Below are 26,843 nucleotides of genomic sequence, written 5' to 3' on the forward strand. Positions count from 1 at the left end.
CTTTGGTGAGACTGCATCTGGAGTATTGTGTCCAGTCCATTCATCATACTTAGAGAAGGATTTAATGCATTGAAAGAAGTTTAGTTAAGTTTTACAAGACAATTACCTGCAAATGAGCAAGTTGCCTTATGAGGAAAGGCTAACTAAGCTATACTTGTTTTTTCTAAACCTCAGAAGATGCATATGAGATCTGAAGAGGACTTGACTGGGTGAATGTGGAAATGATGTTTCCTCTTGTGGGGTTACCTAGAACTGGGGCTCATACCTTAAAAATAAGGTGTCGCCCACTTGAGACAGAGGAAATATTTTTTTTTGGTTTTGAGTTTTTGAAAATCCCTTCTTCAAAAGGTATTGAATGCAAAATCTTTAAATATTTCAGGTATTCTTGGAAATATACTTGATTACCAAGGAGATAGAAGAATATTGGGATATGTAGCAATATAAGTCAGATCAGCTGTCAAATTAATGAATTTCAGAACAGAACTGAAGGGCCAAGTGACTTACTCTTGTTCCTTGTTTGTATGTTCATATGACACCTGCAGCGCTGTTAGAAAGTGATTACTGGGACCGCCAAGTGAGTTGGGAAGGGAAATGCATTTTCATTTTTAGCCCATTGTGTTTTTTCAGTGTTTTCTGTTTCTATATTGCACAGATTTTAAAAGCTGGATTGAAGATTGATGAATATGGAAATATTTCTAATTCGCTGAATGGCGATCAATTTCATTCAAGTTGTGGGTTCTCTTTGCACATAGCTATTTGTGTAATTCAGCTCGAGCTTTGATTTCAATCTGATACTTTATTGCTTAATAAGTAAAATTTTCATTGGCATATGACATCTTGCAACAAAATTCCTAATTGTTACCTACAGTATATTGCTGATAACTGAATGTATTTCCGTATGCCAAGAGGTGGAAGTGTACCTGTAGAAATGTATGGCTAGCTGTTTGATTGCTCATAAATAGTGTGATATATAAGACCATAAGACCATAAGATATAGGAGTGGAAGTAAGGCCATTCGGCCCATCGAGTCCACTCTGCCATTCAATCATGGCTGATGGGCATTTCAATTCCACTTACCAGCATTCTCCCCGTAGCCCTTAATTCCTCGAGACATCAAGAATCTATCAATCTTGGCCTTGAAGACATTTAGCGTCCCGGCCTCCACTGCACTCCGTGGCAATGAATTCCACAGGCCCACCACCCTCTGGCTGAAGAAATGTCTCCTCTGTTCTGAATTGACCCCCTCTAATTCTAAGGCTGTGTCCACGGGTCCTAGTCTCCTCGCCTAATGGAAACAGTTTCCTAGCGTCCACCCTTTCCAAGCCATGTATTATCTTGTACGTCTTTATTAAGTCTCCCCTTAATCTTCTAAACTCCAATGAATACAATCCCAGGATCCTCAGCCATTCCTCGTATGTTAGACCTGCCATTCCAGGGATCATCCATGTAAATCTCTGCTGGACACGTTCCAGTGCCAATATGTCCTTCCTGAGGTGTGGGGACCAAAACTGGACACAGTACTCTAAATGGGGCCTAACCAGAGCTTTGTAAAGTCTCAATAGCACATCTTTGCTTTTATATTTCAACCCTCTTGAGATAAGAGACGACATTGCATTCGCTTTCTTAATCACAGACTCAACCTGCATGTTTACCTTTAGAGAATCCGTGACTAGCACTCCCAGATTCCTTTGTACTTTGGCTTTACTAATTTTCTCACCACTTAGAAAGTAGTCTATGCTTTTATTCTTTTTTCCAAAGTGCAAGACCTCGCATTTGCTCACGTTAAATTCCATCAGCCATTTCCTGAACCACTCTCCCAACCTGTCTAGATCCTTCTGTAGCCTCCCCACTTCCTCAGTACTACCTGCCTGTCCACCTAACTTCGTATCATCAGCAAACTTCACTAGAATGCCCCCAGTCCCCTCATCCAAATCATTAATATATAATGCGAATAGCTGTGGCCCCAACACTGAACCCTGCGGGACACTGCTCGTCACCGGCTGCCATTCTGAAAACGAACCTTTTATCCCAACTCTCTGCCTTCTGTTAGACAGCCAATCTTCAATCCATCCCAGCAGCTCACCTCGAACACCATGGGCCCTCACCTTGCTCAGCAGCCTCCCGTGTGGCACCTTATCAAAGGCCTTTTGAAAGTCTAGATAGACCACATCCACTGGGTTTCCCTGGTCTAACCTACTTGTCACCTCTTCAAAGAATTCCAACAGGTTTGTCAGGCATGACCTCCCCTTACTAAATCCATGTTGACTTGTTCTAATCAGACTCTGCTCTTCCAAGAATTTAGTAACCTCATCCTTAATGATGGATTCTAGAATTTTACCAACAACTGAGGTTAAGCTAATTGGCCTATAATTTTCCATCTTTTGTCTTGATCCTTTCTTGAACAAGGGGGTTACAACAGCCATCTTCCAATCATCTGGGACCTTTCCTGACTCCAGTGACTCTTGAAAGATCTCAACCAATGCCTCTGCTATTTCCTCATCCACCTTTCTCAGAACTCTAGGGTGTATCCCATTGGGGCCAGGAGATTTATCAATTTTAAGACTTTTTAACTTTTCTAGCACTATCTCTTTCGTAACGGCAACCATACTCAACTCAGCCCCCTGACTCCCTTTAATTGTTGGGATATTACTTATGTCTTCCACTGTGAAAACTAATGCAAAGTACTTGTTAAGTTCTCCTGCTATTTCCTTATCTCCCATCACTAGACTTCCTGCATCAGTTTGAAGTGGCCCAATGTCTACTTTTGCCTGTCGTTTGTTTCTTATGTACTGAAAGAAACTTTTACTATCATTTCTAATATTACTGGCTAGCCTTCCTTCATATTTGATCCTCTCATTTCTTATTACACTCTTTGTTATCCTCTATTTGTTTTTGTATCCTTCCTAATCTTCTGATTTCCCACTGTTCTTAGCCACTTTATAGGATCTCTCTTTGTCTTTAATACATTTCCTGACTTCCTTTGTCAGCCATGGTTGTCTAATCCCTCCCCGGATAATCTTTCTTTTCTTGGGGATGAACCTCTGTACAGTGTCCTCAATTATACCCACAAACTCCTGCCATTTTTGCTCTACTGTCTTCCCGGTTAGCCTCTGCTTCCAGTCTATTTTTGTCAGTTCCTCTCTCATGCCCTCATAATTACCTTTATTTAACTGTAACACCATTACATCCGATTTTGCTTTCTCTTTTTCAAACGCCACACTGAACTCTACCATATTATGATCGCTACTTCCTAAGGGTTCCCTTACTTTAAGATCTTTTATAGAGTCTGGTTCATTGCAAAGCACTAGGTCCAGAATAGCCTGCTCCCTTGTGGGCTCCATGACAAGCTGTTCCAAAAAGCCATCCTGTAAGCATTCCATGAATTCCCTTTCTTTGGATCCACTAGCAACATTATTTACCCAGTCCACCTGCATATTGAAGTCTCCCATGATCAATGTGACCTTGCCATTCTGACATGCTAAATCCCTCACTGGATTTCTTTCATTGTTTTTAGTTTTACACTTTTTTTAAAATCAATTTTGAATTATGAGCTGGAAATGATTGGTGAGCTTTGGGACAGCATGTGTAAGATGAAAAGAGCACATTAAACAAGCTTTCTTTATTTGTAAGACCAGACCTAGAGGCTGACTACAAGCTGAGCCTTGATTTTTAAAAGTTCTAACAGATGTGGTGAACCCAGGAAGAGCTTGGTGTTTAAACAAATAGTAGAAGTTGGCTCTTAATGAGCTCACTACTTGGAATTGGTTTTGGCAAGTCTGGAAGATACCCTAGGTGACAATTGAGGCCTCTGGAAGAATAAAAGTTTTTTTTTAAACAACTGTTTTCGGAGAGGTGGCTTTGAGCTGCTGCTGTGAAAGTTTTCAAACACTGCTTCCAGCAGAGTAGAAAACTGAGTTAGAAGTGTTGCTGTCCTTTGCCTATGTGAACTGAGAAGGTGAACCTGATCAACGTTTCAAATAAAACAGACAAGGAATCCAAATTTAAGCCTGTGAAGCAATGCATCAGGAAAGCTGTTTGAGTAATCTGTTTTATTTATCCCTGAACTGTGTTTGTCTGTCTTTTGTGTGAATGGGAGCTGAAAACAAATGTTTTGCATTTAAAGCTCAGACGTGTGTCAGCTTGCTGTGTTGTTTAATTTTCTCTCCACTAAAGTTATTTTATATTGAGTAAATAGTTAAGCCTTTTGTTTAAGGTAAAACACTTGTGTCTGGACATTAATTACTTGCAAAGGCTGGGATTGATTATTCAAAAGTCTGTTTAGGATCCATTGGAGTGACTATTTGGGGGTCTTCATCTGTTTAATTTTACTGTGATGTAAGTACAGAGACAAAAAGATTTGGTTTGGCTGTCTGTTTCCATGTCGCAACATCATAAAGGACATGTTTGCTGAATGTCCTGATTACCTGCCTGTAAATGCCACAACACCCACCATTACTATCTAGATACATGCATGTGCCTGAGCCAAGCCTGGTTTTCAAGTGTTTCAGACAATTTCCTCTTTGCTCTCATGATATGAATCCTTTCTCCAAGAATAACAATTGCTAGAAAATCACCAACCATATGTAAAATATTTCTGCAATTATGTCGTTTTTGATGCTCAAAACATACCATTCCCAGATTTTCCTAGCAACATCATCAGTTTTTGGATATCTGCACACAATTTAAATGATCTGTGGTACAGCAGTTTATCATTGTCAATTTAATCAGTTTACATGAAGCTATTTTGCAATTCTGCCAAGGTGTATCTGGATTGGGAAGTTTTTATTTACCAGTTTCATGTTTCTCACTGTTCTAATTCATATTTTTTGTGTGCAATGTTAGTTTTATGTTTATTGTGAGTTATTTAGGAAATCTGTTTTCATGTGTACTGGGGTTTTCAAACAGGACTGGAAAATTGCATCAACCTTATCTTGAATCTAAATTTGTTGATGGGAGGGGTGGGAGGTGGAGGAGAGAGAAAAATGCATGAAGCTAGTCTTTACTTGTCCAGACCCAAGTCACTGATAACTAGTGGAGAAAACTGAAGTCTTTCATAAGTATCTCTTTCTCTGCAGAACCTACAGAAAGTAGAGGAAAGTTGTAGACTTTTTTTTAATCCTCTGATTGTACATTTAGTAATGGAGATGAACTGTTTGGAGTACAAAGTTAAAAATCACACAACACCAGGTTTATTTGGAAGCACTAGCTTTTGGAGCGCCGCTCCTTCATCAGGTGGTTGTGGAAAATAAGATTATAAGACACAGAATTTATATCCAAAGTTTACAGTGTGATGCAATTAAAATTATATTGAAAAAGACCTGGATTGTTTTAAATCTCTCATCTCTTAGAATGTACATGTTGGTTTCAGTTCTTTCGTGTGCAAATCCCAGAATTTTTTTTTAAAGATCCATTTCAAGTGAACTTTAACAATAGGTGCCATGTCGGCCCAGATAATGCATTGAAGGTGTGAGGTGCCCTGTATGAGGCTGTCTGTGCCTCAATGTTCAGACTGATTTATTCTGTTTCTCAAAAAGAGATTTACAAAATCTTACATGGATTAATGCAGTTTTTGAGCAAAATAAAATGTAATTCTGCAAGTGCAAATTCACCGCACAACTTTATATGTGGGTGTGTGCATGTAGGTTTGTGTGAGGAAAGGGGTGGTGTGTGTGTGTGCAAAGAGGTGAGAGGGTGTGTGTGTGGGACTGTATGCGTGTGTGTGTATGAGAGAGTGTGTGTGTTTGAGAGAGTCGAGAGTCTGTAGTACTGTGGGGTCACTTGTAGTATGACAATTAAACGTAAGGTCCCGGTTGTGGCCATCCCCATGGGTCCCACGTGTTGTGGGGACGGCCAGTGGGCTGGAGGCTGGATGCTCAGGCTGTATGGGTACAGCCAGCGGACCGGAGGCTAGTGCTGTGTGGGAATGATCAGCAGGCTGCAGGCCTGAGCAGAGTGGGACAGTTGTCGAATTGGGACTGGTGTGGATGGTCAGCAGTATGGAAGTCCCCTCTGCTGATCTACTGAAAGACTGTAATACTCAAACAACATTACAGCGTAGTACAGGCTTTTATGGCCCTTAGTGTTGTGCCACCTTGTGAAACCAGTCTGAAGCCCATATAGCATACACTATTCCATTCTCGTCCATATGCCTATCCAATGACCATTTAAATATCCTGAAAGTTAGCAAGTCTACTATTGTTGCAGGCAATGCATTCCACACCCCTACTACTCTCTGAGTAAAGGAACTACCTCTGACATCTGTCCTATATCTATGACCCCTCAATTTAAAGCTATATCCCCTTGTGCTAGCCATCACCATCCAAGGAAAAAGACTCTGCCCAACGTAAATAACTCTCTTAAAATCTAATGTCTCAATTAAGTCACCTCTCAACCTTCTTTTCTCTAACGAAAGCAATCTTGAGTCCCTCAGCCTTTCCTTTATAAGACCTTCCCTCCATACTAGGCAACATTCTGGTAAACCTCCTCTGAATCCTTTCCAGAGCTTCCACATTCTTCCTGTGATGCAGTGACCAGAACTGTACGCAATATTCCAAATGTGCCCACGCTAGAGTCTTATACACCTGCAGCAAGACCTCGTGGTTCTGAAACTACCAATGAAAGCTCACACACCATATGCCTTCTTAACAACCTATCAACCTGGGTGGCACCTTTCAAGGATCTATGTACCTGAACACAGAGATTTCCCTGCTCATCTACATTACCAAGAATCTTACTCTGCAATCCTGTTACTACTTCAAAAGTGAATCACCTCACACTTTCCTGCATTAAACTCCTTTTGCCACCTCTTGTCCATCTCTGCAGGTTATCAATGTCTCTCTGTAAACTATAGCATCTTTCATCACTATCCACAACTCTACTGACCTGAGTGTCATCTGCAAATTTGCTAACCCATCCTTCTATATCCTCATCCAAGTCATTTATAAAAATAACAAACAACAGTGGACCCAAAACAGATCCTTGTGGTATCCCACGAGTAAACGAACTCCAGGATGAATAATTCCTATCAACCACCACCCTCTGTCTTCTTTCAGCTAGCCAATTTCTGATCCAAACTACTAAATTCCCCTCAATCCCATGCCTCTGCATTTTTGTACAATAGCCTACTATGGGGAACCTTATCAAAAGCCTACTGAAATCCATATATACCACACCAACCATTTTACCCTCATCCACCTGTTTGGTCACCATCTCCAAGAACTCAATCAGGTTTGTGAGGCACGACCTACCTATCACAAAACTGTGATGACTATCCCTAATCAACTTATTCCTCTCTTGATGATTACAAATCCGATCTCTTACAACACTTTACCCACAGCCAAAGTAATGCTCACAGGGTTCCAGGGTTATCTCTACTCCCCTTCTTGAACAAGGTGACAACATTTGTTATCCTCCAGTTATCTGGCACTATTCCAGTAGACAATGACGGCATAAAGATCAAAGCCAAAGACTCTGCAATCTCCTCCCTGGCTTCCCAGAGAATCCTAGGATAAATCCTATTTGGCCCAAGGGACTTATCTGTTTTTATACTTTCCAGAATTGATAACACCTCCTCTTCATGACCCTCAATTCCATCTAGTTGAGGATCCTTTATCTCAGTATTCTCCATGATAATGTTGCCAGTTTCCAGTGTGAATACCAACTAAAAATATTCATTTAGCACTTCTCTGATCTCCTTTGACTCCACGCACAACTTCCCACTACTGTCCTTAATGGCCCTAATTTTAGTCTAGTCATTCTTTTATTCCTGATATCCCTATAGAAAGCTTTAGGGTCCTATCTGCCAAAGACTTCTCATGTCCCCTCCTGGCTCCTCTTAGTTCTCTCTTTAGGTCTTTCCTGGCTAGCTTGTAACTCTCAACTGCCCTGACTGAGCCTTCACGTCTCATCCTAACAAGCCACCTTCTTGACAAGAGATTCAACTTCCTTAGTAAACCATGGCTCCCTCACTTGACCACTTCCTCCCTGCCTGACAGACACATACTCACCAAGGACACACAATAGTTGTGCCTTGAATAAGCTCCACATTTCAAGTGTGCCCATTCCTGGAGTTTCCTTCCCTATTCTATGCATCCTAAATCTTGCCAAATCGTACCATAATTGCCCTTTTCCCCCAGCTATAACTTTTGCCCTGTGGTATATACCTATCCCTTTCCATCACTAAAGTAAACGTAATGGAATTGGAGCCTGGAGGAGCAAACAGCAAACCAGAGTCATGAGTACCTGCTCTGATTATTATATCAGAAATTCGCATCACCTAGTGTCTATCCTGTGCGTGGGATGTTAAGAAGTCATAACTAAGTGAGGCAAGATTAGGTACTGTTGGCATGCAAAAGCATACAAATAAGTTTCTCAAGGTTGACAAGTGCACTTGTCATCTTGTGGTTCAGAATTGGACTGTTTCTCGTTGTTTTTTTTAAAATATGGTCTCTTATTTTCCCATCCAACTCCCTGTTGTGTCTATTGCTCATGGGCAAGAAGAATCTGTCCTCAATCATACATAGAGGTTGGGTTTTAAAATAACAACACTTAAGTGTTGGTTACATTTGTAATGTTTTTTTAAAAGAAGCTAGGTCAGGTAGCACTTCTGAAATAGCGAACTAATCCAGTATGTGTCAGAGAACAGTGAATCCTGAAATGTTAATAGAAAATTGTTTATATTTTAGGAGGTTACAATATGTAGAATTTGAAGAGCATTAGCTTGTTAACAGTTCAGAATAATCAAGGATTGATTATATTTTTGTTCAGAAAACCTAGGCATTGAACATTTTTATGGTAATTGGAGAACATTTGTGAGTAAGTTACTTCAGTAGAAAATTTTCAGACCAGGTGTTTTTGCTAGATATTTGCAGGTTATTCAGAGCTGAGAAGGTCTAACCTGTCAGTTTGGAGTATTCATTTAAGAGAACTCCAAAGTTACTGGGAGTTAACTGTGAAGTTTAACTTAAAGACTTGATTACTGAAGGTTGATTTCCCTGGATTTGAATCACTACAAATGATAGTGTGAGAAAGTCAGATAAAACTTTCTTTTGCTAGGTGTTTTAAGATTTTTCTAACTTCTACATTCACTGAGCTTTTTCTATCTCTTGTATATTAAACTTCTGTTCTGTTACTAAAGAAACTCTGCAAATTTGTATGACTATATTTTGGTGAATGATCACCACATTAACACATTTTTTTAAAAAAAATGATCTATCAAGCCTTCTTCGGGGATCTGACTTATCCAATAGTACCATCAGCTAGGTTCGTAACATACTGAATGTCACATAAGCAGACAGATTAAATGTAGTAGAAAGATGGAGGGAAATGTGTGGTGCTGGAAAAGCACAGCATGTCAGCATCAGAGGAGCAGGATAATCATTGTTTTGGGCAAAAACGGGAGCTGAGAGATAAAAAGGAGGGTGGATGGGGCTGGGGGAAGGTAGCTGAGAATGCGATAAGTAGATGAAGGTCGGGGAGAAGGTGATAGGTTGGAGAGGACGGTGGAGCGGATGGGTGGGAAGGAAGATGAACCAGTGATGAGGGCAGTGCCAAGTTGAGAGGTTGGATCTGGGATAAGGTGGGGGAAGGAAATGAGGAAACTGGTCAAAACCACCATTCCAAGGCGGAAGGTGAGGCGTTCTTCCTCCAGGCATCGGGTGGTCAGGGAGTGACAATGGGGGAGGCCCAGGACCTGCATGTCTTTGGCAGAGTGGGAGGGGGAACAGAAGTGTTTGGCTACATGGTGGTGGGGTTGTTTGACATTGGTGTTCTGGAAATGTTCTCTAAAGCGTTCTGCAAGTAGGCGTACTGTCTCACCAATGTAAATGAGACTGCATGGGGAGCAATGGATACAGCAAATGACATGGATGTACAGTTAAAACTCTTGATTCAGTGTTGTACAGACAGGCATCCCATCTCCCCAATGTTTCCTTCCACATGCAGGAATCACAAAACCTGCACCCACACCTCCCCCCTCACCTCCGCCCAAGGTCCCAAAGGAACCTTCCACATCCATCAGAGTTTTACCTGCACTTCCACACGTCATTTACTGTATCCATTGCTCCCAATGCAGTCTCCTCTACATTGAAGAGACCGGGTGCTTAGAAAAAGCGCATAGTCTGTGCAGCACTCCTTCAGGACTGTACTGGAAAGGCATCATTGATAGTTTCAGCCCAGTATTAACCAATCATGTTCAATCTTCCTAAAAAAAAGAACATTCACCGTTAAGGTTTATTTAAATTGAAAATATATTTTAGCTTACAAGCCCATATTCTTCTGATTCAGAGGTGGGAGTGATTCTAACTGAACATAGCTGACACCTTGGTCTGTCTTAATCACATAGATAGTTAATTTTTTTTCCCAGTGTGACAACCTCTGCTCCACTTGATGAATGCCTGGGGCCTCCAGTACACACGTTTGCAAAATGTCAAAAGTGGAATATATTGCAGAAGGCACAATCTCTATTGTAGATTTAACAGTAAATCAGCTTTTATTCAGGGCTTATTAAATATTTTCTTCATTTACTAAACTTAAGTCCTTAGTCGTTGATGTGGAAGTGCTAGTGTTGGACTGGGGTGGACAAAGTTAAAAATCACACAATACCAGGTTATAGTCCAACAGGTTTATTTGAAAGTACAAACTTTCAGAGTGGGACAGAGAAGATTGGTGTCCACAGTGGTACATGCAATCAATTCACAGAACACAACCAATTTTTTTTTTGGATTCCTTTAATATAATAATTCTGGATCAGTGGTGCTGGAAGAGCACAGCAGTTCAGGCAGCATCCAATGAGCAGCGAAATTGACGTTTCGGGCAAAAGCCCTTCATCTTTCATATAATGATGTCTGCAGGTCATCTGAAGAGGTGTACGATGATGTAGAAATGAGGATGTGACCATGATGGATCATTTGACTTGCATAATGTACAATGAAATAACTAAGTTGTTTTCTGCACATTATACTCTGAAGTAATGTCTACAATTACCTGTAGTGTAAATGGTCAGTGATGAAATCATGACTGCATTTGTATTTTAAACTTCCTTCATCAAAAAGTACAGAGTTTGAATTTTTACACTCTCTTATGAACAACCAGTCTAGTCAGATAATCTAAATAATAAACAGTGAGAAGTCCTTTCAGCAAGGTGCACAATGTATGTGACCTATTTGCATTTAATTTAAAATATAGGACAAAATGGGTCTGTAGCTGGTAGCAACCAACTAGCAAGGAGCAACCTGTGGACTCTAGCATCATTAGTATATCTGTTACAGAAGCAGCAGTCCATGACAATTCTGATAGGACTGTCCAAGACACGATCTTTGAGGAGACTCCTCAGGGTGGTAGCACACTGTTAAATAGGATAGATTCAGAACAGATCCAGTAGCTCAGAATTGGGTATCATGATGCACTTGGACTCATCAGCAGCAGAACTTCACCGGCATGATTAAACCAGGGGATAAATAAAAGCAAAATACTGTGAATGTTGGAAATCTGAAATAAACACAGAAAATCCTCCTGAGTTTCCTAGCATTTCAGTTGTCAATCTTAGCCAATTTGATTCATTACATGTGCTATCAATGAATGTCAAAAGGCACTTGACATAGAAGGAGCCACATTTTGGAAGATATTACTGAAGACTGGTGCTGAACAGCCAGTTGCACCCCTGTTCTAGAATGGCTCTAATAATGGCACCTGAATGACTGTGGAAAAATGCATAACTTTGTTCTATCCATATAAAGCTGGCTAAGTCAAAACCTGTCAATTATAGCCCATCAATCTATTGTCCATCATCAACAAAGTGATGGAAGATGCTATTGATAGTGGTATTAAGCAACATTTATACAGCAATGATGTCACCAATATTCATCTTGCCTCTGCAAAGGCACGCAAGCTACAGCTTTGGTCCAAAGATAGGATAAAAGCTGAATTCCAAAGATAAATACAAAGTGACTGGCCTTGACATCAAGGCAGTGATTGAATGAATTGGGCATTAAAGTAGCTGAGTGAAACTTAATAGGAATTGAAAATAAAACTCTAATATTCAGAGTCATACATACCCCAAAGGAATTGTGGTTGTTGGACATTAATCACCTCAGCCACAGACATCGGTACAGGAGTAACTCGACATTTTCTGAGCCATGCTATATTCAACTGCTTTTTCAATAACTTTCAATCTATCATGTGGTCAGAAGTGGATGACTGCACAGTGTTTACTATCCTTTGCAATTCCTCATACTGAAGCAATCTATGCCTGTATGCACCAGAACTGGACAACTTTCAGGCTCGTGTTGAAAAGTGGCAAATAACATTTGCATCAGATCAAGTTCCAAACAATGACCAACTCCAAGATAATGTAACCATCTACCATCTATTGCAGTCACTGAATTCTCCCACCATCAATATTCTGAGTTACCATTGACCGGAAACTAAAATGGACTTAAATAATGTGACTGTTAGAACAAGTCAGAGACTGAGAGGTTAGGAGTGTGAAGGATACTGTCAGCTTTCCTGGATGAGACTTCAACAACTGTCAAGAAACTGGGCACTTCAGGACAAAACAGCCAATTGGGTAGCATCTCATCTGTAAACTCAAATATTCACTCCCATCAGTTTGCAGTGGCAACTATATGAACAGTCTAGAATGTGCACTGTATCACTAGACAAGGCTCCTTTGACAGTAGCTTGTAAACTGGCAATCTCTGCTACCTAGAATAACGAGCATAGCTGACACATGGAGACTCTTATGTTCCTCCTCCAAGCTGCATAATATCTTGGTTTGGAACTATATTGCTGTTTTTTATTTTGCTGTCTCTGGGTCAAAAACAAGGGACTCCCGTTGTTCCTGATGAAGGGCTTATGCCCAAAACATCGATTCTTCTCTCCTCAAATGTCGCCTGACCTGCTGTACTTTTCCAGCGCCACACTTTTTGACTCTGCTCTCCAGCATTTGCAGTCTTCACTTTCTCCCTTGTAACAATATTGTAAGTGTTCCTGCACTACGTAGCCTGCAGGAGTTCAAGAAGGCAGCTTCTCATAAGCAATAAATGCTGGCCTGATCCATAGCGCTCAGCCCATGGATAAATAAAAATAAATTTATTGGTGGTGTTGATTGAAGAACGAAGTATTGGATCAAGCCAGCAGAAGAACACCTGTACTCAACAAATACTGTTCTTGATGTTTTGCAGCAAATTGAACTGGCAGACCCAACTTGGTTCAGGATCTCATTCAAAGACTTTGAACAGTGCAGTACTCCCTCAGTACTAAACTGAACTTCCTGAAGTGAACTGCATCTCCCTGATTCAGGCTTAGCCACAATAATAGTTAAGCAACCCAAGCCATTAATTGCTCTTGTCCTTCCCTGAAACCTCTCAAATACATTGATGTCTAAACAGCTTCACTTGAGAAAATGTATACATATTTTTACTTATAATCAGATGCCCTCAAGGCACATGCTAGCTTAATCGCCTTCAAAGGCAACAGCTTAATATTGATGAAATGATTCCAGTCAGTACATCACAAACCTATTTTTAACCTGCCTTTTGCTAATGAGCACCAAATCAACGCAAAAGCATTTTATATAATTTATTCCATTATTCTTCCAGTTTATACTAATAGGCAATTATCACTATAACTGGTCAGACTTTTTTTTAGAAGGTCACATTAAATAAAGCTTTATTGGATAACTTCTGAAAAAAGTTATGTAAAACATTGGGTAACCCTTATAATTTCCTTGCCTGAATTTTGGTAGGCATGTCACAAATGTTTAAAAGTGAACAAAATGTACTGTAAGCTGTCAGTGTGTCCTGTAACTGCTCCCCAGAGGCACTTTTTGAGTGCTTCTGATCTGACAGAACAGGTCTAACCCAACATCTGATGATTTGTCTTATTTGAATTTATTTCTAGCCACTTCATATGAAAAGCAAATTAAATCCACAATACTCTTAAAAGTCATGTTTTCATAATTTACCGACTTGAGGCTCGCATCTTCAAACATCAGTGTCATCTATTCATTTGATGCCCATTAACAACAAGATGGACAAATGCTTGAGGGCAAATTTATACTTATGAACTTTTCATGTCTTGTTTTACAAAGAGTGCATAGTAAACAACTTTTATTTTAGCAAGGTCTAAACACTGCAATCCTGTCTTTTGTTTGGCATTAATCTTGGGTGGAGCAATGAGATTCCAGCAATTCACACTGTTGAGTTGACTTTATAGTGTATTTTCCTTCACTTTGACAGATTTATTGCAAATAGTTTGATTTGTATCTGGCCCATCAGAAGAATTGAGTATGACAGTTTGGACTCTTTTCGGTGCCTTCAATTTTGTGCAAGAATTCGCACCTCTGCACATAGATCTTTAGAATTCTGTTTTAGCTAAGTAAAGGCATTAATCAGCAATATGACAACTGTCAGCCTCGATGCTTTGAGTTCCACGCCACTTCTCAATACTGACGCATCAGTTTTATCAGCAGTCCACATTGTCTTTATTAACAATATTGTATTAATATTGTCTTTATTAACACTGATAACACCGAAAGTTGGGAGTTGAAAATGTTATTTTATAAAAATGCACAGAACGTGAAGGATGTAAGGAGAAAGAGAGATACAGCTTTAGGAGAGTGTAATGATGGGCTAAACAGGAAATTTGAGAGATTTGCAGACTAAAAAGCATTTCAAGTTAATATGGTGGGACCAAGGAGATAAGGGGCAATTGCCCCGCTTTGCAGATAAGGACCTGGAGATCCTGGTGGATGGACAGATCCAGAGCAAAGTTCTCCTATTCTCTGAGGACCACATACTATCAGTTACTGCCAACCTGCTCCAAGGTTGCCATCCAAGTCAGTGCAGTCTCAAGAGTTGGGAAGAATACCTTGCAGTGAACAGCTTTGCAATTGACAACTTTCTCCACTTGGCTGGGTAAGTGCCTCCATCTTTTCTCTCTTATTTCACACTAACTTATTCTCTGCTACTGCATCCACAAAGGCTCATAGTTTACCCTTCTCACTATTACATGCAACATCCTCGTCACCCAACCCAAAACCCCCCCCTCTATAAGACTGGAAGTAGTCTATTTGGGCCATCAAGTCTACACTCCCATTCAATGAAATCATGGCTGATTTGATAGATGTCAACTTCACTTTCCTGCTTTATTTCCATAACCTGTATTTTCCTAACTGATTAAAGGCAAAGGTAGCCAGATTTTTAATTTACTTCATGACCCAGTCTTGATGACTCACTGCAATAAAGAATTCCACAATTTGACTACTCTCTTAGAGAAACAAAAATCCCCCCTTTTTTTTGCTGTAATAAATATTCAGGGAATTGAACAAGGTTGAGTGATGTGGGAAAAGCAAGACCATCAAAAAAATATAAGAAAGGGAAACAAGCCAAGCGCAACAGACTTATTTAGGCCACTGTCATGCCAGAGTTGATAACTTTGAGACTGAATAATGAAATATTCTTCTATTTTCTATGAAGGTTTGGGAGAGGTTCTCATTTGGTTAAAGGTGAGGCATTATGAATAGAAAGGGCATTAAATAAATGATCTCCTACCTTTTGTCAGTAGTTGTAATTTTAGGGGTGGAATGACCACAACCGATAGCAAGGGTGACTGTGTATCCACTTTAGGGAGGAAGGTGAAGAGTTTGTTTTATTTTTGGGATACAGGTTTAGCCCAGTTGTCTGAGTGGCTGATTGCGGTGTAGAGTTAATGCCCACACTAGCTTTATAGTTACTATAAAGAATTTTTCTTCTCAACCTCTCCCTTCACCTGAGGCATGGTGACCGTCAGGTTAAACCACCATCCGTCGTCCCATCTCTAATGAAAGGGCAACCCTATGTCCTGGTAAGACTATGGCAACTTTATTTTACGATTAGACTCTGTTCTTACTGAGTCATGAATTCGCACAAAATATATACCCCACCCATGTCACAATTGTTGGACGTCTACTAGTGGAACAGACAATTTACTACATCTGCATGAATCTTGATGCATCAGACAGTCTTTTAATCCTTTCTTATAGGGTGTTTCAGCCCATAGACACATTATGCCTAGAATGATTAAAAAATGCACGATTCTAAACATACCTTGTGTTTGCATGCACAACTCCCAATTCCCACAGTAATTTTAGTGATTGCCTATATGGAGAAATGTATTTTTTTATCACATCATCTTGTGATGTAAATTCAACTATTGACAGTTAGCCAGCTGTTTTCACCGGTTAACAATGTGTAAAATTTGATTGAGTGTGACCTTGGGCATTATTAAGATTTTTGAGTCCATTATTAAGGATGGGATTGTGGAGTATAGAGGAATCTTGATTATCTGGCATTTGATTAACCAAATTTCAGATTATCTAAACAAGATCGCAAGGTCCCGATGCTTGACTAACTGTTATCTGGCATTCGCTTAGCTGAACAAAATACTTCCCGTCTGTGTCCTTTGGATAATCGAGGTTCCTCTGTACTTGGAACTGCTTGGTAAAATAGGGCTGAGTCAAAATTACTTCATCAAGGGGGTTCATGCCTGAAAAAATCTGTTAGAATTCTTTTGAAGAGTTAGACTGAGGAGAGCCAATGGTTGTGAACTGTTTGGATTTCCAGAAGGCCTTTGACAAGGTGCTTCATAAGAGGCTGCTAAATAAGATAAGATCCCATGATGTTAGGAGAAGAACTGGCATGGATAGAGGATTGGCTAACTGACAAAAGGCGGAGGCTGGGAATAAAGGGTTTTTCAGGATGGTGACCAATGACAAATGGAGTTCCCATAGGTTTTGGTACTACAACTATTCATGTCATGTGTTAACAAGCTAGATGTAGGAACTGAGGGCATTGTTGCTATGTTTGAGACTGACACAAGGATAAGAGGGAGGAGCAGGTAATGTTGAGGAAGTGGGTCAGCTGTAGAAGAACTTGGACAGCTTAGATCAGTGGACAAGGAAGTGGCAGGTGGAATACAGAATGGGAAGGTGTAAGGTTATGCATTTTGGTAACAAGAATAAAGGTATTGACTATGTTCTAAAAGGGGAAAGACTTTGAAAATCTGAAATACAAAGGGACTTTAGAGTCCTTGATCAGGATTCTGTTAAGGTTAACATGCAGGTTCAGTTGGCAGTTTTGTAGGCAAGTGCGATGTTAGCATTCAAGATCAGAGATGTATTGCTGAGGCTGTATAAGGTTCTAGTCAGACTGCAGCTGGAATATTGAGAGTAATTTTAGGCCCTGCATCTAACTATGTGCAAATCTTGCAAGGCCTCCAGAGGAGGTTCACAAGAATGATCCCAGGAATGAAGGGCTTGTCATATGAGGAGTGGTTGAGGACTCTGAGTCTACTCAATGGATTTGAGAAGGATGACTAGAGATCTCGTTAAAACTTACCAAAACACTGAGTCCTGGATAGAATGGACATGGAGAAAATATTTCCCCTAGTAGGAGAGACTAGGACTTGAGGACATAGACTCCAAGTGAAGGGATGACTGTATATAACTGAAATGAGGAGGAATTTCTTCAGCCAGAAGGTGATGAATCTGTAGAACTCATTGCCACAGGAGGCTGTGGTGGCCAAGTCATTGCCACCACAGATGGATTGAAGATGGATGGATTCTTGATTGGTAAGGGGATGAAGGATTACGGAGTGAAGGCAAAAAAATAGGGTTGAGAAACATATGAACCATGATCAAATGACAACAGACTCAATGGGCCAAATGGTCTAATTCTGCTCCTGAATCCTTTGGTTTTGTGATTCCGAGTTTTAAATGCAGCTTTACATATTTTGAAGAAAAGCACTTATCTATGACAGAACTGTTTGGAACCATAGATGTGGTAGCTGATTCGTAAACTGTTCTAGGCAAATAAAATAATTTGGCCCAGTGCCAATAACATTTACAGACTTCTTTTATCTTGACTTGTCTGACTAATGATGCATGAAAAGAAATGTTACTGGTCTACTGTATTGTATTTGATTTGTTTTTTATCAACTTCTCAATTGCTTAATGAATTCTAGACAAGACTCCCTACAACAGTAAGACTCTGCAAGTTGGCCTTTGCTAAATAGCTTTTTCAAAATAAACAAAATGAAATAGTCTTAACAGTAAGTGCAGCAGTTAGCTCTATAAGAGCTGCATTAAAATTTCTATAAAATAAGCAGGGAATTACTGCCACTATTTTATATGCCATTCAGAATAGCAGTGTGTAAAGTATTGGTACTCCACTCCTGGAATTTAGTACATGCTTATCATTCTGGTACTTCACTCTGAAAGTGGAGGAGATTTTAATTCCACTAACCTTTCCTGCCTAACTACTAATCCCATTTAGACAGGACACTCCGATGTTTCTGACTCTGACTGCGAGCTGGGGATTTCCTTGGAAGCTTCGCTTCGCTTCCCCGAATAATTGTGCATCAGTTGATTTTCAAAAGTCAGACTACTTCTCAGCAAGTGCACAATTCCAGTCTACATTGCTCCAACAATCATCCTCCCACCGGAAGGTCTGAGGCATTATTCTTTTGAACAGTTTTTCTGTTTTCTCAAGCTTCGTCCTATACAAATTCCAGCTTATTGCAACTTCTACATAATGTTGCTGTTGATCCTCGAAAGAAGGATGATGCTTTCTTAAAATTGTCAATTTCTGTTCTGTGACTGAACAGACAGAGCTGAAGCCTTTCCTGATGAGCGGCTTATGCCAAAGTGCCAATTCTCCTGCTCTTCGGATACTACCTGACCTGCTGTGCTTTTCCAGCACCACACTCTTGACTCTGATCTCCAGCATCTGCCACTTTCTCCTAGATTTGTAAGTCTAGAAACATTCAGCCCTTGGAGCAGGACATCCTATGAGGTAGAGAGTTCTGAAGTATGAGATTTACCACCTCCTTTCCACACAGTCTCACCTTTAGGATTTTTGGACTCTAACGATGATGCAGCTTGATGGAAAATATCACAATTTTGAATTATTGGCAAAATTTACTGTGATTATTGCCGAAATGTGAAAATGAATTTAGAAATTGCATGGAGCCACTAACTGAGTATGGAGTTGCCCCTGAAGTACAAGTCAATATTTACATGTCTGCCAGTATCAGTAAAACAGATGATATTGGCATTATCCTATTGCTATTCAGGCAACCTTGCTGTGCGTAAATTGATTCTTACGATTTCTGTAATATAGCCATTATACTTCAAAGCCCTTCATTTGCAGTAAAGTGCTTTGAGAGATGTTATATAAATGTAAGTTACAAAACAGTATCTGTAGTATCATTTTAGGGTGACTGGAGTGGGGGGGGATGGAATTTTCCTTGAGGTCATCCTGAATCACAGGTGATGCCCCCAAGAAAGTTCCCTCTTCGCTCTGGTGGCGCTGCATGCTGGGGATTTCCACAGACTGAACACAAATTTTAATGTGTTGGCTTAAAGGAATCAATTTAACCAAGTTTAGTAGAAGATTTCACACTTTGGGGCTCCTCCCTTCCTCATGTTGTATCACTGCTCCTGCAAGGACACTGGTGATGAGCAACTTATCTGACATTTTAAATGATTTTGTATTTGATATGAGTAGCACCTAATGACTTATCAAAATGAAATCTCCAATTTTCCATAAGACTGAGTAAACGTTTTCTCTAGGGTGATTCAAAGCATTGTCAGTAAACTCACCATAAAAAATTCAAACCTTCACACGTGTTCCAAATTAACATTTATTACAGTTTAGCATGCTCGTGTCCTCAATGAGTCATAGGATCGTAGAATCCCTACAGTGCAGAAAGAGGCAATTCTACCCATCAAGTCTACTAAACCCTCTGAAGAACATCCCACCCAAACCTAGCTCCCACTTTATCTCCATAATTACCATGGCTAATCTACTTAACTTACCCATCTCTGGGCACTACAATTTAGGTTGGCCAAACAGAAGAATATTTTTGAAATAGTGAGGTGTCTGGCATCTGTTGCATATTGACCGTGGTTGCTGTGTTCACAGTATAATTGTGAACTTTTCATTTCAGTGGGAGTGAATTACTGAGACATCATGACAACCCTTGCAGCTTTTCTTAGCATTAAAAGAGGAAGGGAAATTCACCTCTCTGGGTCAGTACTGCTTTGATTCTGGTGATTATAAATACCAATGTATTAAATCAATTTAACGTCATCTCAGTGAATGGGAAAAGAGGCCTTGTAAATACCAGTACGTGGGGGATCTTGTTGGCACTAATGTGCTAAATATTCATGTCAGAGGTTGCCAATGCTAACGTAACCACATTGACAATAGCCTTTGTCAGATATTCCTTTTTCCTTTTTATTTTGTTCCTATAGTGATTACACCACTTTCTGTTTCATGTGTCTGACATTTCACTGGAACAGTACAGACAAGGGCAGTTGTGAAGACACTATTTTGATAGTTTTTACGTCGTTGTGTGCAAATCTACCTTCTGCCAGTTGTCATGGGAAATGCTTTTTTTTACCCTTTAGTTCCCTAGTTTCCATTCCTCCTCCAAATCCCCAAGCATTTTCTCTTCTTCCCATTTTCTGATAGTTTGGCAGATTACAGGTTATCAAGTACTGGAATTCTTCTGATGTGAGTTCAGATAACAACCCATAGTGTATGACCTAACCAGATACAATCTTTGCACTTGTCAGCATGTAAGACAATAATTAAAGACAACAGGTGTGGCAGCATCTGTTCAGCAAAAATGGAATTTACATTTCAAGCCCAGTAACCCTTTGTCAGAACTAACATTATTGATATATTTCTCTGGATTTCAGCAATGCCTTTTATAATGACCATCATAAAAAACTGATAAAGAAGGTAAACACATGTGGGATTCAGGGTAATTTGGCAAGTTGGATACAAAATTGACTTAGTGGGAGGAGATGGAGTAGAGGGAGAAAACTCTGTGATTGGAGGCCAGCATCCATCAGAGTACCACAGGGATTGATGCTGGTTCCCTTGTTATTTGTGATGAATAGATGAGAATGTGGAAGGGATGAGTCAAAGATTGGCCAGGTGGTTGACAGATGAAATTTAACCCTGATGGTTGGGAGGTGATACACTTTGGAAGAAGTAATCAGACACTGGAATACTCAATAAATAGCAGGACTCTAGGAAGCTCAGAGAAACAGGGATCTTAGGATACTTATCCACAAGCCCATGAATGATTAATAGTATAGTTAAGGCATGTGGCACACTTGCCTTTATCAGTCAAGGCATAGATTATAAGAGCAGGGAGGTTACAGTCATAACTATATAGAGATGGACAGCACAGAAGCAGACTCTTCGGTCCAATTCATCCATGCTGACCAGATATCCTAAATTAATCTAGTCCCATTTGCCAGTACTTGGCCCATATCCCTCTAAATTCTTTCTATTCATATACCTATCCAGATGCCTTTTTAAATGTTGTATTTGTACCAACCTTCACCACTTCCTCTGGCAGCTCATTGTGTACACTCACCACCCTCTGAATGAAAACGTTACCCCTGAGATCCCTTTTAAATCTTTCCCCTCTCACCTTAAACATATGCCCTCTAGTTCTGGGCTCCCACACTCCATGGAAAAGACCTTATCCATGCCCCTCATGATTTTATAAACCTCTATAAGGTCACCCCTCAGCCTTGAACACTCCAGGGAAAACCGCCCCAAACTATTCCCTATAGCTCAAACTCTCCAACCCTGGCAACATCCTTATAAATCTTTTCTGAAACTTTTCAAGTTTCACAATATCCTTCCTATAGCAGGGAAACCAGAATTGTGTGCAGTATTCCAAAAGTGGCTTAACCAATGTCTTGTACAGCCATAACATATTAGAGGGTGGAGGGAGAAGGCTGTTTGTGTGATTGGAGGCCAGTGTTCATTAGGGTACCACAGGGATTGATGCTGGGTCCCTTGTTTGTCATATATAGATGACAATGTGGGAGGGATGTGTCAAAGATTGGCCAGATGGTTGACAGTGAGAAAGAAGGTCTTATGTCACAGGAGGATATAAATGGATTAGTGAGATGGGCAGATCAGTGGCAGATGAAATTTAACCCATGACGAGGTTGCTTTGTTGCAAGGTTTGTGAAGGTTTATAGCTCAGGTTGAGGTTTAGGGTGTAGGTTTGCTCGCTGGGCTGTAGGTTTGATATCCAGACATTTCATTACCTGGCTAGGTAACATCATCAGTGGCGACCTCCAGGTGAAGTGAAGCTGTTGCCTCCTGGTTTCTATTTATATGTTTGTCCTGGATGGGGTTCCTGGAGTTGGGGTGATGTCATTTCCTGTTCGTTTTCTGAGGGGTTGATAGATGGTATCTAGATCTATGTGTTTGTTTATGGCGTTGCAGTTGGAGTGCCAGGCCTCTAGGAATTCTCTGGCATGTCTTTGCTTAGCCTGTCCCAGGATAGATGTGTTATCCCAGTCGAAATGGTGTTTTTTTTCCTCTGTGTGTAGGGCTACAAGGGAGAGAGGGTCGTGTCTTTTTGTGGCTAGCTGGTGTTAGTGTATCCTGGTGGTTAACTTTCTTCCTGTTTTTCCTACGTAGTGTTTGTGGCAGTCCTTGCATGGAATTTTGTAGACTATGTTGGTTTTGTCCATGGGTTGTACTGGGTCTTTTAAGTTTGTTAGTTTTTGTTTGAGAGTGCTGGTGGGTTTGTGTGCTACTAGGATTCCGAGGGGTCTTAGTAGTCTGGCTGTCATTTCTGAAACTACTTTGATGTATGGTAAGGTGGTTAGGGTTTCTAGCTGTGTTTGTCGTGGTTTGTACTTGAGGAATCTGCGGAATCTCACTACCTGGAACACCAACTTACAGACTGGCCAAAGAACTACACGCAGACTGAAATACCTTGTAGAAGAGTCATAGCACTCCATCCACTCCACCCAGGAATTCCTAAAAATCATCAAAACACCAAAATAGAGGAAGACAAAACAATGATTTCATTCAAAGTAACAGCACTGTTCACCTCCATCAATATCGACCTGGCAAAGGAAACACTTTTACCACACTTTTAGAAGAGACCATCACACACACCCCAACCACCGTCAATCACATTACTAACAAAAACATCATGAAGTTAGTGGACCTGTACCTCACCACCCATTTCACCTTCAACAACATAATCTATAAACAAGCCAACAGCACACCCATAATATCTCCGCTATCAGGATTCATAGAAGAAGCGGTAATGCAAAGACTAGAACAAACAGCCCTACCAACCATCAAACCAAAAATCTGGGTCCGCTACATAGATGACACCTTTGTCACCACAAAACAAAACAAGATGGAAGAGACATTTAACACCATCAACAACACCCTCACAGGGATAAAGTTCACCAAGGAAGAAGAAACCAACAACAAACTCGCATTCCTAGACGACACAGTCGAAAGAACAAACAGCGGAGAACTACAAACCTGTGTATACAGAAAACTGACAAACACTGACCAAATACGTAACTACACCAGCAACCATCCCAACACACACAAACGAAGCTGTATTAGAGCACTATTCCAACGAGCCACCTCACGCTGCAGCACAGACAAACTTCGGAAAACAGAGGATAGCCACCTATGCTACATATTCAAGAAGAACGGATACTCAAAAAGTACAGTCCGCAGATTCCTCAAGAACAAACCATGATAAGCAGACCAAACACAGCTAGAAACCCTAACCACCTTACCCCTACATCCAAAGAAGTTTCAGAAATGACAGCCATTCTTCTAAGACCCCTCGGAATCCTAGTAGCAGACAAACTCACCAACACTCAAACAAAAACTAACAAACTTAAAAGACCCAGTACATCCCATGGACAAAACCAACATCCTCTACAAAATTTGATGCAAGGGCTGCCACAAACACTCCGTAGGACAAACGGGAAGAACGTTAGCCACCAGGATACACTAACACCAGCTAGCCACAAAAAGACACGACCCTCTCTCCCTCTTAGCCCTACACACGGAGGAAAAAAAAACATTATTTCGACTGGGACAACACATCTATCCTGGACAGGCTAAGCAAAAGGAGAAAGTGAGGACTGCAGATCAGAGCTAAAAATGTGTTGCTGGAAAAGCACAGCAGGTCAGGCAGCATCCAAGGAGCAGGAGAATTGACGTTCTTCCTGAAGAAGGGCACAGGCTAAGCAAAGACATGCCAGAGAATTCCTAGAGGCCTGGCACGCTGCCATAAACAAACACATAGATTGAGATACCATCTATCAACACCTCAGAAAACGAACAGGGAATGACATCACTCCAATCTCGAACTCCATTCAGGACAAACATAGAAAGCAGGAGACAACAGCTTCGCTTCACTTGGATGTCGCCACTAATGATGTTACCTAGTCAGGTTATGAAATGTCTGGATATCAAGCCTATAGCACAGCGAGCAAACCTACACCCTAAGGTTACTTTGTAATTGCAAAAATTTGGCTAGAACTTTGTAGTTCTGGTGATCACAAAGGGAGGTAATGGCCCAGTGGTATTGTCACTGGACTGTTAATCCAAATACCCAAGGAATGTTCTGGGGACTGAGGTTTGAATCATGCCACAACTAATGGTGGAATTTGACTTCAATAAAAATCTGGAATTACACATCTAATTGTGACCACAAATCTATTGTTGTTCGTCGCGAAAATCTTCTTCTGGGGTTCACTAATGCTTTAGTGGAGCTAAATCTGGTTCCTTTTATGGGCAGAATCTGCCATCCTCACTTAGTCTTGCCTGCATGTGACTCCAGACCCACAGAAATGACTCTTGACTGCCCTTTGGGCATTTAGGGATGGGCAGTGTGAGTGCACAGTGGCTCAGTGGTTAGTACTGCTGCCTTACAGCACCAGTGACTGGGCTCGATTCCACCCTTGGGCGACTATCTGTGTGAACTGGAGTTTACGCATTTTCCCTGTGTCTGTCTGGGCTTCTCCAGCTGCTTCAGTTTCCTCCCATATTCCAAAGATGTGTTAGTTAGGTGGATTAGCCATGGGAAATGCAGAGTTATACGGATAGGGGTAAGGGGCTTTGTGTCTAGGTGGGATGTTCTTTGGAGGGTTTGTGTGGACTCACTGAGCAGAATGGCCTGCTTTCATGTTGTAGGAATGCAGTGATTATATAAATGAATGCTGGTCTAGCTAATGGTGCCCTCGTCCTAAGATTGAATTTAAAAATACACTATAGGATGTGTTTGTCCTAGCAGGGTTGCAGACAAGATTTACGAAGGTAGTGTCTGGGATTTAGCTATGCAAAGAGGCTGGGTGAGCTCAAGTTGTTTTCTTTAGACCAGAGAAGGTTGGTGGGAAGGGGGCCTCATAGAGATGTGTAAGATTATGAGAAGCGTAGGAGGGTGGATAGAAAAGGGTCAGTAACATGGGGGGCATAATTTTAAGGTGGAAGACAGGAGGTTTAGAGTGGACTTGAGGAAAATTCACACCTAGAAGGTCTGGAATGCACTGTCTGAGAGAGGTATTTTAGGTGGGTAATCTCTCAATCTTTAAAAAAGTACTTGGATGAGCACTTGAAGTATTATAACATTCAAGGCTATGGGACTAATGTAGTTTAGGATAAATAGACAAAGTCTTTTCCCTGGGGTTGGGGAGTCCAGAACTAGAGGGTATAGGTTTAGGGTGAGAGGGGAAAGATGTAAAAGAGATCTAAGGGCAAGTTTTTCACACACACAGGGTGGTACGTGTATGGAATGAGCTGCCAGAGGACGTGGTGGAGGCTAGTCCATTAGCAATATTTAAAAGGCATTGGGATGGCTATATGGATAGGAAGGGTTTGGAGGGATATGGGCCAGATGCTGGCAGGTGGGACTAGTTTGGTTGTCATATCTGGTCAACATGGACAGGTTGGACTGAAGAGTCTGTTTCCATGCTGTACATCTCTAGGACTCTAGTCAGATTCTATGAACTGAAAGAGCAGGAACCCCAGTTTGCAAACATTCTCCCTGGAATATAGCCAGTATATTCACGAAAGTGCATTAGTCTTAGTCTGTGGTGGCATTGTCACCTCTGAGTCAGAGGTTTGTGGATTCACGTTGCTCTCTGGAGTGCAAAAAGGTCAACACTGCTACTTCAGTACTGAGGAACAGCTGCACTGTTGGCATCTCGGGTACGGGTATAATATGGCAGTGTTTCAGAAAGAGCTGAGTCTCTTGTCTTTTTGACCCAATACATTTATCCCTCAACCAACATGATTTAAATATTTAAATATTTTTAAAGTCTTTGTGTATTTGCCATCTCAGTTTTGGGGCCCTTAGTTTAAAGTGGCACTGGACAATGATCTATCTTATTCCTGGTTGAAAGCACACTTGTTTAAAGGTTTCTGCTATCCTTTCCTCCCTTCCCTATTTGTTATTTCTAAGTGCCCAGCACTGAGGCAGAGCAGAACTGGCAGTTGTCAGTATTAGTGTTTTTGACACCACAAATCATCATCTCTTTGAAGGTAAGGATAGTGTGGTAAAGCTATTACAGAGATAACAGCCACAAAACCTTCCATTTTTAGAGCACCTGTGAATGTAGATACCACCATTGCGTAATTTGCAGCTTAAAATTAAAATGGAATGATTGATAAGTGTTTGTGGTCAGATCCACAAGAACAAACAAAAATTCTTGATTTAAACAAGGTTTTAAATTCTAATTCAATGCCTACTTTTTTGTGGATAGGGGAGGGGGAAGGAAGTGTAACTACATGCCCGATCCTTGCTACTGTAGTGTGGACCATTTAATCCTTGAAGATAGATTAGGAATCTGGAACTGATTAGGAGCGAGTGTTTCTTACATTTCATCAAGAATTCATATTTGTCCGTTCTAAATTTGATCAAATTAAAAACAGCCTCATCAGTGATCAAATTAAAAACAGCCTCCCACTTGCTGGAATGTTGACATTAAACCACTGTTT

At 40.7% G+C, this 26,843-nt stretch overlaps 1 protein-coding gene across 3 annotated transcripts in view; it reads left to right on the forward strand.

Moving 5' to 3' along the window:
- The window catches only part of rbks (ribokinase), a 150,488-nt gene that overhangs the window by 81,853 nt on the left and 41,792 nt on the right, over positions 1–26,843 (forward strand). The gene's annotated exons all lie outside the window — the stretch shown is intronic.

This window comes from Hemiscyllium ocellatum, chromosome 3, assembly GCF_020745735.1.
Source record: "Hemiscyllium ocellatum isolate sHemOce1 chromosome 3, sHemOce1.pat.X.cur, whole genome shotgun sequence".
Taxonomy (NCBI): domain Eukaryota; kingdom Metazoa; phylum Chordata; class Chondrichthyes; order Orectolobiformes; family Hemiscylliidae; genus Hemiscyllium; species Hemiscyllium ocellatum.